Source organism: Lissotriton vulgaris, chromosome 8 (assembly GCF_964263255.1).
Source record: "Lissotriton vulgaris chromosome 8, aLisVul1.2, whole genome shotgun sequence".
NCBI lineage: Eukaryota > Metazoa > Chordata > Amphibia > Caudata > Salamandridae > Lissotriton > Lissotriton vulgaris.
In genome coordinates, this window is record NC_141696.1 from 736155226 (window position 1) to 736169145 (window position 13920).

The window sequence follows — 13920 nt, forward strand, 5'->3', positions numbered from 1 at the left end:
GTAAGCACCATCATGCAGTGCTGCTGCCTGTTGAGCCCTTTGGCTGACACAGGAGCAGGCCTTGTTCACGAACATTCCCAGGGTGACTAATCAAACCATCAGCGATGTGCGCTCACCTTCGAAGGGACTCATGCTGATTCATGAGTCACACATGTAAGCCAATTTTATTATAGATGAGTCGGGTTTATGCACACACCTGTGCCATGACATTCCAAAACTTTTACAGAGTAGTGAATATTTGAAAGAATGGGAGAGCGTAAGCAGGTTGGAGTCTTAATTTTTTAAGATAAGCCAACTGACAATGTAGTATTTTGTTTGTATTGGCAGAAAAGATTTCTACTCACGCAACATAGTTCTCCAGTAATTTCAAACACCCTCCATACCTCCACGAACACTCAGAGCTGAACATGATATGATCCCAATAGTTTGTTAGAAAAACATTTCTCATTTCTCAGTCATGTCAGCTGAAGGCTTCTCGGAGCGCTCTTAGTTTCCAAGTGCAACAGAGAAGTATCTGCAAGGGCTTGGAAGTGTTACCCAGACATCTCAAATTATGAGAATTATAATGGTTGTCATGAGCAAATAAAAAAAGAATATACAGTGCACATACGTGATGTACCTCCCCATTTGCAAAGCACCACCATCATTTTAGTTTATATTATTGTTGAGCTGATAATTAAAACAAGGCGATAGAAAATGGGCGTTATCCTCCTGCTGTTATCAGAGCAGGGAGTGAATTAATATTTGTGTTTTTTTTTCAGGGATTGGAATTAGTAGGTCCGGTGCTCGGTTTCAAGGGAAGAACTACGGGTCAGATGTAGGTCGGTCGGTAACGGCCGAAAATCGGTATTTTCAGCCGTTACCGACCGGTATACATGATTTGGCATGTAGGGGCACAATTTTACAGAATCTGTAACTTTACCGAATCGGTAAAGGTACCGATTCTGTAAAATACCGAATCGGTATTTTTACCGATTCGGTAATTCTCAGATGTAGGTGGGACTCTTCTGAGTCCCAAAGGCCCTACAAAATCGGTATTTTACCACACAATCCCATTGTGTGGTAAAATACCGATTTCAGGTGTGCATGCACATGTGTGCATGCACACCTAGCCATGTGACAGACAGACATGCCCTTAGGGCATGTCTGTGTGCCACATGGCACACATGCCTATTTGTGGGGTGCCAGAGGGTGTCAAAGTGACACCCCATGCACCCTTGCAAAATTCGGTATTTACCGATTCTGTAAATACAGAATCGGTATTTCCCATTGATTCCTATGGGCTTTGAAGCCCATAGGAATCAATGGGAAATACCGATTCTGTATTTACAGAATCGGTAAATACCGAATGTTACAGAATCGGTATTTCCACATCTGGAAATACCTACATGTCCACCACATTGATTTACCGATTTTCAATTACCGAATCGGTAAAATTCGGTAATTAAAAATCGGCAAAACAATTTTACCTACATCGGGCCCTACATGCCATAAACCTGAGTGAACTGCACGGCGCTCACTCAGAGATTTGCAAATTATCGCAATACATGATTAGGATAGTATTGTGATATGTATTCAGAGGAAGGTTTAATTAAAATAAGCAGCTGCGCCCCTCTTCCAAGGCCTATCTCTCATTCGCATCAGACATTATTTATTTATACACTTGAGTCACCTTCATTCACTGCATGTTTTAAGATACACATGAAGGACCCGTTGTGGGAGTGAAGGGGACAGGAAGCCATCTGCTGTTCTGGAAATGCACAAGAACTTTTGATGAAACTATTTCACATTTATAATGATTCTCCGATGTTTCTGGTAGAAGCCATTGCTACAATCACTGCAGAAAACAGGCCAAAATAACGCTCGACATTCCTGTCCTGATTGTTTGTGCCTGGCCCTGCAACACGTCACACGCTGGTCCAGACCCATTCAAGGCGCTGACAAGTGCGACTTTCAAAACTCCTCCGGAAGACATTCCCACTCGGCACATGCCTTTACTGGGGACCGCAAAGGCACATTTCCGACATGCAACTACTATGTTTTAGAACTGAGGTGCACTCACTGATAGAACCTGCTACCTTTCCTACATTCTCAAGAAGTGCGCGGCGCCCACGGCGAATTCTGTTGGCGCACCAGGGTGCCGCGGCGCACAGTTTGGGAACCACTGCCCTATGGGCTTTGTAACGCCCCAGCTGCATTTCAATACGTAATCAACGATGTGTTGAAAGAATATATTGATCAAAGTGCAATTGTTTACATTGATGATATTCTGATATATTCGAATTAAGTGGAAGAGGGCCTTTTGACCCATAGGAATGAATAGGGAATACCGATTCGGGAAATACAGAATCGGTAAATACCGAATCGGAAAGCAAACAAAACTGAAACTGAAGTAGGCAGCCAATCAGGTGCTACCACCCTCCCCCTCCCTACCAGGAAGTGGTTACACAGGCAGCTGCAAAAAATTGGAAGGTACTGGAAAGGCAGTTGGAGCTGAGCTGAGTCCCTGAGCAGCAGAAAGGGTTTTGTGCACTTTTAAAACTGCAAAATGGCAAGCAGCAAAGAAAAAGAGCAGCCTAAGAGGAGGAGGAAACTCAAATTCAGCAGCATGGAGCTGCAGGTCTTTGTTGAGGAGGTGGTGAGGGTGCACCAAAAACTCTTTGGCAGGCAGTCCCTCACTGTGGCAGAATTTGCCAAAAGGAAACTCTGGCTGGATATACTGGACAAAGTTAATGCTGTTGGGGTGGCAACCAGAGACACAGAGGACCTGAAAAAACGCTTCTACAACCTCAGGAGCCAAACCAAAAAGAAATTGGCTGAACACCACAAACAGGCATCAAAAACTGGCGGAGGCAAGAACCCAGCACCCCCCTTACTGACCTGGAGGAGATGGTGGCCTCAACCATTGAACCAGACAGCGTCTGAGGACTGGGAGAAGTAGACAGCTCAGCCAGAGCTACAAGTCAAAAAGGTAAGACAAATGCACACCATTCCCCCCATACCATCATCCTTACCTGTACCCTTTGTGGGCAAGTGAACCCCAGTCCAGTACTGCTAGCACTATACAGGGGCAATGCATCATGGTATATGTAGTCAGGAAATCTAGGAACATGTCATACAGCACACCAACCACAAAGTCAGCTAAATGATTGCATAGAGAATAAAGCTAATGTGAGAAATATTTAATTGTAGTCACTGTGAGATAGTAGCGCTTAGCTAATGTATGCTCATATGTCCACAGGTGAAACGTCTCGCAGGCGTTCGCAGGAGACTGAAGGAACACCACCAGAGAGGGAGGAGAGTCAGGAGCCAGGTCCAACTAGCCATAACGTACCACAGGACACAGGTGCACCAAGTACCCATCCTCCTGCACAAGAATCTGAAATGGCTCCAGAGTTGCATACGTCCCCTCGCAGATCTCAATCCCCACTGTTGCTGTCATCCCCTGAAATGCCAGCATCACAGCATGATACAACACCTGCATCACAACCAAGCAGGAGGCATGTTGTGGCCACACTTCTAGAAATGGAGTCATCAGCAGCTGACATGGAGGGGGAGGAAACACACAACTTGCCTGTAGATGTCAGCTCTGGTACAACGCACTCAAGTGCAGGGGTGGGCCATAGTGGTGCAAGACGCCGCAGAGTCCATGAAAGGCCAGCAGATGCACCAGTGGAGGGTCCAAGTGTGTTCCGTGGTCTTGAGGGGAGCATGGTGAGAATACGGAGGATGCAGTGAAGAGCCATCCAGGCATGCCAACGCCAAATGAGGTTCCAGAACAATAACATAGGAGAAATAGGGAAGGGCATCAATGAGCTTGTACAAGTGAACAAAGAGATGGCAGCAGGGATGCGCGAAATTAGCCAATCGGTGCAGCACCTATGCACCAAACTAGACACTGAATCTGCGGCAAGGCGCAAGGAAAGGCAGCGTGCTCATAGCAAAAATAAAGCGATCAACCGCCTGGCCACTGCCACATCCCTGCTATGCAGGAGATGCAGTAACATGCAGGAGGCTATGACCCAAAACACCAATGAGGTCAATAGGGGCATGGGCAGAATGACCAGTGCTCTTGAGGCGCTCTTAAATACCCAGACTGCACAAACAGCTGATCTGTATGTGCCTGTAAGTGAGGAGAGTACAAGCGGGAGCAGCATTGCAAGCTCCCTTGTCCCAGAGACGAGGAGGAGCAGGCGCCACGCTGAGGCCACAGGCCAGCAAGACAGTGAGCACGGTGAGCAACATACAAGTGGCACTGGGAAGCGTGGACATAAATGACTATTACAGTTCATAGTGAAGTGAACCAGGACTGACATCATTCAAGTTAAATACTTTTTGTTGCACATTTGTGCTTTTGAAACCTACGTCATTACACTATTAAACTACATTGGGTGCATACTCCACCTGTCTGTGTCTCTTTACTTACTTAAAAGAAGTTGCGTGGGACCTCTTCCCGTCTGTGTCTGCCATCAGTTGGTGTTGCAACTCCAGATGTGTGTGGTTCAGGCCCTGCTTCCTCGTCATCATGATCCTCATAATCAGAGATATCCACTTCTGTGCCCTTCTTGACCGCAAGGTTGTGCAGCATTGCACAGGCTGCAATCATCTTGCAGCAGGTGATTGGAGTGTACTGGCGGGCCCCTCCACTCTTATGGAGGCAGCGAAACCTGCTCTTCCACATACCAAAGGTGCGCTCCACAATGTTTCGGGTTGTTTTGTGTGCCCTCTTGAATCTCCTCTGACCTAGTGTTGTAGGGTTGAGGTAGGGAGTGAGGATGAAGGACCGGAGGGCATATGCACTGTCCCCTAAATGTAAGAAGAAAAAACATTACTCACATGCACACACACACACATCCACCTGCAATACGTATCAAGGGAGTTTCACACAGTGTGTTACCTAGCAAGTATCCTTCTCCAAATTCCCCCGCTGTCAGGAGTGCGCAGATCCCACTGTTTTGGAAGATGTAGGAGTCGTGGGTGCTCCCTGAGAATTTGGCTACTATGTCAGTGATCATGTACTTGGAATCACAGATCACCTGTACATTTATGGTGTGGGTGGACTTCCTATTCCGATAAATGTACTCAGTGGCAGCAGGTGGGCATATTGGTATGTGGGTACCATCAAAGCAGCCAATGACGTTTGGGAAATGCGCCATCTGATGAAAGTCTGTCTTTGTCCTGAGCAATTCTGCATGCATTGCAGGGAAGCAGATGGAGTGATGCATTCTCTGCAACATGGCGTCAAGGAATTTTTTAAAGAACCGGGACAGACAGCTCTGGGACACCCCACTTACCGCAGCAACCACACTCTGGTAACTCCCAGATGCAAGCAGGTGTAGGCTGCACAGCACCTGCACATGAGGTGGGATGGCGTGCGCCCTTGGGGTTGGATGGTCCAACAGGGGGTGGAGATCCCTGATAAGTCCCAGGATAGTTTGTGGGGCCAGCCTGTACCTCTGTAGGATCTCAGGCTCAGCAAGCTGGAATAGAGTGATCCTCTGCCTGTACACCTGCTCCTCCCTCCTCCAGACCCTCTCTCCTTCTGCCTGGAGCCGTAGCCGCCTTGCAATGACATAGAATGCCGCCATTCTGGTGAAAGTGGTGCATTTTGGGGCCTTTTTTATAGCCTGCACCTGGTTACCACCTGATTTCAATCCATGGTAAATACCGACTCTTAAATACCGATTTTCATGTAAATTCGGTATTTAAAAGGGTACCTACATCTCGAATTTCATTTTTTCCATTTCTTAATTACCGATTTGGTATATTTACCGAATCGGAAAAAGTTACCGATTCGGAAACTTTACCGATTCGGTAAATTTACTGATTCGGCTGCTTTTTGGTCCCCTACATCCCAAATGCCCAATAACGGTCGGTAACGGACGAAATTAGGTAATTTCGGCCTTTACCGACCGGTATTGGGCCACCTACATCTGGCCCTTAGTTGCTAGTTTGTACAGAGTACATTTCAGGAAACACTTTGTTTTTTCACTCAGGGCTTGAGTCAAAGATACATTGTTGGAGAGTTTTGCTTTACAGCAGTTTTGAGATACCTTAGTGGCAAGGGGTTAGTTGCCTCACGCTAGAGTTTCTATGACGCAGTCAGCTCAGACTTTTCTACCTCTCTAATCACTCAGGAAGTCGAGAGAGGTTGTTTAGTATTTTTCTTTCATTTAATAAAATACTAGCGCTGGGTTCCGCTAGGAGCAATCTAGCGTAGACATTTTTTTTGTTTTATTTTTATTTACACAAGTCAGAATCCTAATAAGAGATAGCAAGAAGTACTTACCTGCTATCGTAGTGAAGATACATTAAGAGCCATTTGAACACCTTCTAGGTAAGAGTCTGTAAAAAGAGAGAGAACTAGAACTAGAAGATAGCAGGTGATAAGAAAACACACAAAAGGAACCATAATTTGAAGTGTGACTATCTCTTCTCTCTCCCCATCCCCACCCCCCTGTGGATTCCTTGGCAGGTCATGTGTTGTTGAACGTGCTGCTAGGAAGCTGTAGTGGGGCATTGGGAAATTACATAATTCTGCTCCTGTGCATCTGAGGCATAAGACACAGTCTGACATGCGGCCAGTGGGACTGGAGAGGGGACGCGGGCTCATTGACCTGCACGGATTGCGGCAAAATGGGCAGTCAACACACGGAGAAGTGGGGCACAACCTGTGAGCGACAGTGCCGGTGAGTGCACCCGCTGCAGGAGGGGGCCAGGGTGAGGGAATCAGTCTGGCGGAGGACATTCACCCACCCAGCCTTGCCGTATCCGGCCTCTCCCCATCTCATTCTACCAGACTGCAGCACAAAGAGAAGCCCCTCAGACCACACTGGGCGCCATGGGCTGGCCCACCGAGAGTTGAGTAGCAGGGCAGGGTGTGATTGAAACCCCTTGGAAACTGGCTATCACAGTAGAAAAAGCTGCAGGAAGTGCCATGCCTGCCTGACCCTAGGATTGCAGCCAGGCAGAATTAATCAAGCCCAGCAGGGCAAAGAGGCTGTACCTCGAGGGGGAAGACTCCAGTTTAAGGTCAGCAGGAGAGCTGAGTAGCAGTGGGCAATGCCCACGTCGCACAGAGGTCACGAGTGCAACAGCACCTGGAGTAGACACCGATCAGGCCTCGTGCATATCCCCACCTCCCACCCCCATCCGACTCACCCACCAGGTCAGGAAAGAGGCGGTGCTCGGACAAAGGCTAAAGGGAGCAGGCAGCAATAAGAGCGGGCTCTGTGTAGAAGATCACTCCAACCGTGGGCATCTATGGGCTTGTGAATCAGCTGCCATACTAACTGGACTAGGAGGGAGGGACTAAGAACCGGAGTGAATGGGCGTTGGACTTGAGGACTACACCAAAGCTGCTACTGGGACCATAGATGTCATCGATATAATAAGAACGAGTGCATGAGTGAAATGTCTGAGTTTACACTCAGGCTAGTAACAAGGTCATCCCTGCGGCTGCCAGCAGACCCGGGTGAGTGGTCAAACCGTGAGACCGGTAGGATTGACGGAGGATGCAGGCTGGGCGGCAGGCAGTGACAACACCTACCCGACCACTGGGAGCGGAGAAGTCATTGTGACACAAGGGCAACCCTTAGGGCATAACCAAAGATGTCCCCAGGTTGTCCGCCAGGGCAAGAAAGGAAGCCACCATCAAAGACCTCCTCACCAAGAGCTCCTCTAAACGAACAGGGCACACAGCAGAACTGGCTTCTTTTAAACCTGCCACCTCAGGCATTGTGGGAAAGCAGACTATGAGTGAGGAGGAACCCAAACCACAGAGCTTCATGGAATCCCTCTTCAGCATGTTGCGGGAAGACCTAGCGACACTGCGGACTGAAGAGGTCAAAGAGCTGCACCAAGACGTGAGCACATTGGAGCACTGTATGAATACGGTGGAGAATGTCGGGGGATGTAAGAGAGGAAGAACTGGAGGAGTGTCGTAGGGAGATCTTGGAACTCAGAGACAGCAATGCAGACCTCAACTACCACCTGGGAGATTTGGAAAACAGATCCCGCAGATCAAAATTCGTATCAAGGGGTTCCATTGCAGGCAGATGCGGGCCGCCTGGAAGAGTATGTCTTACGCCTGTTCCGCCACATTGTCCCAGACTTAGAAGGAAAGGATCTCCCATTGGACTGAACGTACAGAGCTGGCCGTTCATCGCAGACGCCTGCTCCCCACAGGCCAGTTTTACCTGCCTCCACATCTACCGCCTCAAACAGCACATAATGGCGGCTATAAGAGATCAACCGTACATACTCTTCAAAGGGAACAAGATCCGCCATTACCAGGACCTGTCAATGATTGCATTGCAGTAATGATGCACCATGAAGCCAGTCAAGGAATGTTTAAGGGACATGGGAGTGCGCTACAAATGGGGAAACCCCTATAGATTGGTCTTTGCCTGCGAAGGAGAGACTCATGTAGTGCGTACACCCCCAGAGGCTGCAACAATTCTGAAGATGGAACTGGAACAAGGGGATCCTCCCCAGCAACAGAGATCCAGGGACTCTGCCCTGGATCGCCGCTGACGACGAAAATCCAAGACTGAACAAACCCTCTGCCACCAAAAGCCTCAGAGAGAGATTAGCGATACTGCAACACCTCACCAAGCAGAACCAGTCTCCAATGCGGGAATCTGATTAAAGTAGGCACTTCTAAAGCCAAGACACAATCCTTCTAACCCAGTTGCAGTCTGCACAAGGCTACTCGGCGGGCCTCCCAGCCAGATCCCCGGAAACGATGCCCGTATGGTCACCCCTGGGATCACCATCAACAAGATAATAAAGCACAGGCTGGGGTGGAGGCTCCAACACTCCTCAGTGGCACCCCAAACTACTGCAAGGGACTGATGACACTGGGTGTGAGTGTTTGATCGATTTGGATGCTCCGTCCATCACCACCTCCTTTTGTACCGCTTTTGGCCGCCATAAGTGTGGCGGGGTGTGCTCAGACGTGAGTCCCTTGCTCACTTTCCCACTGGATTCAAGCAAGCCGGGCTGAAGACGGCTGGAATGCCGGAAACCGGTCCTCGGAAACTTGTTTCCAGTCTAGGGAAGACATGGCTTGGCAGTTCGGGCTGGACTGTTCCCATGAGGCGCAGGGTCAGGCTGATTTGCATATAGCCATGTCTGAACTGGGGTGGTGGAGTGGGCTAAAGAACGGTGATGGATTAAACCCAGATCTTTTGACTGGGTGTGAGTGTTTGATTGATTCGGATGCTCCGTCCATCACCAACCCCTTTTGTATCATCTGGAAACAGCTCAAAGCCCTTGATATGGATTTGGCGGAACACGCACTGCTCCTAACGTGACAGAAGTACTACGCAGGGGGCAATAAGGCTGGGAAGCTACTGGCGCATAGGCTGAGGGCACAAACACATTCAAGATGCATATGCAGAGTAGTAGGCCTGGATCAGAGAATCAAAACGAGAGACGAGGACATAGTAGAGGAGCTCAGTCACTTTTATGCACAACTATATGGGGCCAAAAAGTCCCTCGCCACTGACTGCTCCTCCCATATATCACACAGCTTCCGGACTAAATAGTGGCACAAATTGATGCTGACATAACAGTCCAAGAGATCAAGGAAGCGATAGGGAGACTTAAGCTGGATAAAGCCTGAGGCCCGGATGGGTACACAGCAGCCTGCGGTATGTGGAACTGTTCTCCCTAGTACAAACACGTTTGTATAACTCCATTAGCACTCGAGAACGCTAAAGGAATCTATGCGCAATACTACAATAACAGTCCTCCGGAAACCGTGGAAGGATCCTAAGCTCTGCTCATCCTACAGGCCAATATCCCTGCTCAATATGGCGGCAAAGCTTTTCTCAGGGATCTTGGACCGTAGACTAGGTTAACACATAGACGGGTTGGTGGACCAGGATCAATGCGGTTTTAAACCGAGACGTACATGCAGGGACAATACCAAGCGCCGGTTCCACCTGTTGGACAAGACTCAGCGGTCTAAGGTTCCGACTCTGTTCCTCTCAATAGACGCAGAGAAGGTGTTCGATTGTGTCTACTAGCTATTTCTCCGCTTGGTCTTGAACGCATTTGGGATGGGTCCACGTTTCCAGAAATGGGTATGGGACAGATATGCAAAACCACAGGCACGGGTCAGAGCCAATAACATTCCAGGTTCATGGGTAACTTGACAGGGTTGTCCACTTTCTCCGTTCCTGTTCAAGCTCTGCATGGAGCCACTGGCAGAGCATATTAGGAGGCATCCCTTAATAGAGGGAGTCTGGATGGGCGGTCAGTCGCACAACATAAATCTCTATGAAGATGATGTACTACTCACAATCACCAAACCCAACTAATTGCTGCCACCTATGCTAGAGGAACTTGCAGCTTTTGGTGGAGTCTCTGGTTTTAGGGTGAATAACTCAAAATCCCAAGTGCTAAACATCCCCACCCTGCAGGATGAGCAGAAGCTCCTTGCGGCAAAGTTCCCCTTAGCATGGGCCAAGCATGGAATCTCCTACTTAGGCATACGTATATTCCCTACCATTGCAACCCCAATCTCACATAACTATTCCGATCTCTCATCCATGGCGAGAGCACTCATTCAGTCCTGGCATGGTGGCCCCATCTCCTTGCTGGGACAAATAATAAGTTGTGAAGATGTCACTACTCCCCAAAATTCTCTATCTCATGCAGGTAATGCCTATACAGGCGCCCGTCTCTATGATTTGCAAGTTACAGGTGAGAATAGAATCCTTTATATGGGGGGTAAGCGGGCTAGAATGATCAAGAACCGTACGTGTCTTCCTGTAGCAGAGGGAGGGCTGGGCATACCGCACCTATTGCGCTAATATCAAGCTGCCAAGCTACGTTTTCTTGTGGAATGGTAGCCTCTGTTTACAGAGAAGCACTGGTGTTTCTTAAATCAGGCAGTGGCTGGAATTCATATATGGAAGGTCCCATGGCTCCCGTGCAGGAATCGCCCACGGGAGTGTATATCTCCCCAGTGGTTAAAGCCAACATGGACATCTGGGATGAAGTCAGTGTGTTTAAGCACCTTTACACCCTGATTTGCCCCCACACTTCAATCATGGGTAATGCAAACTTCCCGCAGGCAGCTCAGGAGCAGTCGTTCTTGTAGGGGCAAGATGCCAATTGCAAGCGCATCGGGGACCTGTTTGATGAGCAAGGGCTGTTGGTTTTACGGGGAGAGTACAGCAAGACTTTGGACTTTCGGAGTCAGAACATTGGCGCTATATAGCGGTGAGACACTGGATAACACATCCCTCTATACGCCCCCATGCAAGTAGGCCTTTCACTCCTAAATACAATGGTGAATCCCTTGAGCACCCAAGTCAGGAAAAGATGGGTGGCGAAAGTGTGACTTCCTGTTTACAGACAAGGAATTGTTGGCCATCATTCGGCGTGCCCGCACATCAGCCATCAGTGCTTCAGGGAGGGAGACAATACTTAAGACAATTCATTATTGGTACTACACACCTGCCCGCCTATCACAATGGCAAAAAGGGAGGGATGACATATGTTGGCGGCAGTTCAATCATTCCGGCACGCTCACTTGCTATGGCACTGTCCTAAACTTCATTGGTACTGGAAGGAAGTGCTGGCAGATGTAGATCTGATGGTTGACACAGAAATACCCCATTTCACTAGCTACATCCTCCTGGGGTTGCCCAACACCCAAACAGATCCACTAGTCTCCACCAAGGAAAGGGTCATTACCGTGGCACTATGTACAGTAAAGCAGGTCCGGCTATCCAAGTGGGGATCGGACACAATCCCATCACACTTAAATTGGTTACACAAATTATGGGACCTGATAGGCATGGAGAAATTATCGCAGTGATCATCCACACCCTTCCCAAATTTGAAAAGACCTGGGGTTCATGCATAGTACACCTTTCCTCCACCTTCCACAAACTTACTTGCCTAATATATCTACGTTTATTGTGCCTTACGTCCACTACAGCGGCTGGTACATTACAACATCATAGAGGAGGATTTGACAATCTTAATCGACTTCATTGAAACAGACTTGGCAATGATGTTTATTTTCTGTTGTTTACAATCCTCTTCCCTTGTGTCCCTCCCCTCCCTCCCCTCCTTCCCTCACGTCTTTCTCCACCGGCCAATGGATGTAGGCGGCAGTTGTTGTACCTTTAAAAAAACAGTAAAATGATACAAACCTAAAAAGATTTCAAACAACTTGGTCCATAGAAAACTAAGGATGCGTGATTTCTCACTAAGTACTGTAGATGCGTCAAAATTCACATGGCCAAACAGCCGCAGAGATGGGAAGCGTCGAGAAATAAAGAGAAGATGAGTCAGTTCCTGAGACCATGGAGAGGCGATGCAATAGTTCAGCTGCACGCAGTAGAAGTGATAAGTTGAATCCAGCCTGTAGGGGGGAGGGATGGGTTAACTCCAAGACGGTACCAGTCCTTGGGTGATGCGTTGGGTAATCTTGCCGCACATGTTCGATGCATGGAAATCCGGGATCCATTGGTGATTGATGAGGCGGTGCCGGGCGGCGTTGCATTGGTTTCTTCAGCCGCAATCCCTCGATGCATCGTTCTTGCAGCTGTTTCGGCAGCGGCGTGGTGATGCAGGGAGATTCTTATGGCACAGCAGTGCTGCGTTCGGAAAAACAGCCGCAAGAAGAGCGATGTGTCAAATTTCTTAGTTCTTCAGGTTTCTTACAGCTTCGACCAGCAAGCATAATCTACAGAGGCCCAGAACTGGAACAGGCACCTCCTGGCAGGTTAGAACTATCAGCAGCAGGGGGGGGCAAAGCTAGCTCGGGAGCGCAATGGCCGCCTGAGCCCGGAGCTCCGTGCAGCCATCCAACGATTCTTCAACTATCCTGCAGCTAAGGCGGTGGAGAGAGACACCGATGTGCCCCCACAGCATCTGAAGGGGTCCGGTGCCGACAGGGATGCTCGTCCCGCTTCTAAAGCGCCTGGTGGCGTGAGCGCGTGAGGCGAGGTGTTCTCCGGCGCTGGGCCGCTGATCCCCGTTGTGTGGTGCCCTTTAAGGCCAGGCTGCGTCCTGCAACATGCGGCGCACTGTTGCCCTAGGCCCGAGGGGGGAGAGGCCAATACGGAACGCTCCCAGCGGGAGTCCTGAAAATTGCAGCAGAGAGGGGCGCAAGACAACGGGAGAGTGCTGCGGTGGTGGAGATGCCGTTCGTGGGCTCCCGATGGAGCGAGCACAGGGGGAGGAGAGAGTTGAGCCCTCCGCGACGAGGAACAGAGCGTGGCCCCCCCCCCCATTGGAGTATTGGCTGGAGGCTGCATGGTGCACGAGGACACTCGGGGCAGCTAGACGTCTATGGCCTTGTACCCCCTGGTGACAGACAAGTGAGGGAGTGGAGCGAGCAGGGTTTCTACGCGGCCATTCCCGCCTCCTACAAGTGCCAGGCTGACCAGGCTGGAGAAGAGTGCAGATCCATACGAGAGACTTGATTCCCCCATAGTGGACTGGTGAGTGGAGATGCAGGGCATACCAGGCTCACCGGCACGGGCTATTTGATCGGACTGGGCAGGAGAAAGCCAAGAGGAGCGAGTTGTTACCAGTCAGCTGCAGGACGTTGTGGGGGCAGTGAGACACGCAGTAGGCGATCGGTGGCTGCAGGACGCGAGGGGTCTTACTGGGGATCGGTGAGGCCGGCTCTGGAGTGGCATCTGCTCACTGGCATACAGGAGACCGAGATAGACCGCGCCCTGGTTGTAGGCGGCAGGCACCCACGGTCGCAATGGGCAAAGGAGACAAAACGCAATCAAAGCTGGTGTTTGAGCAACAAAGATGCAAATCGCAAGACCCTGGACCTGGCGAGGTGCTGGGGCGCTACCGCCAGCGCAAGAGAATGCAGATGACAACATAAGGTCCATACTCAAGTCCATGGAACAAACGCTGCAGAGCGGCATCGCA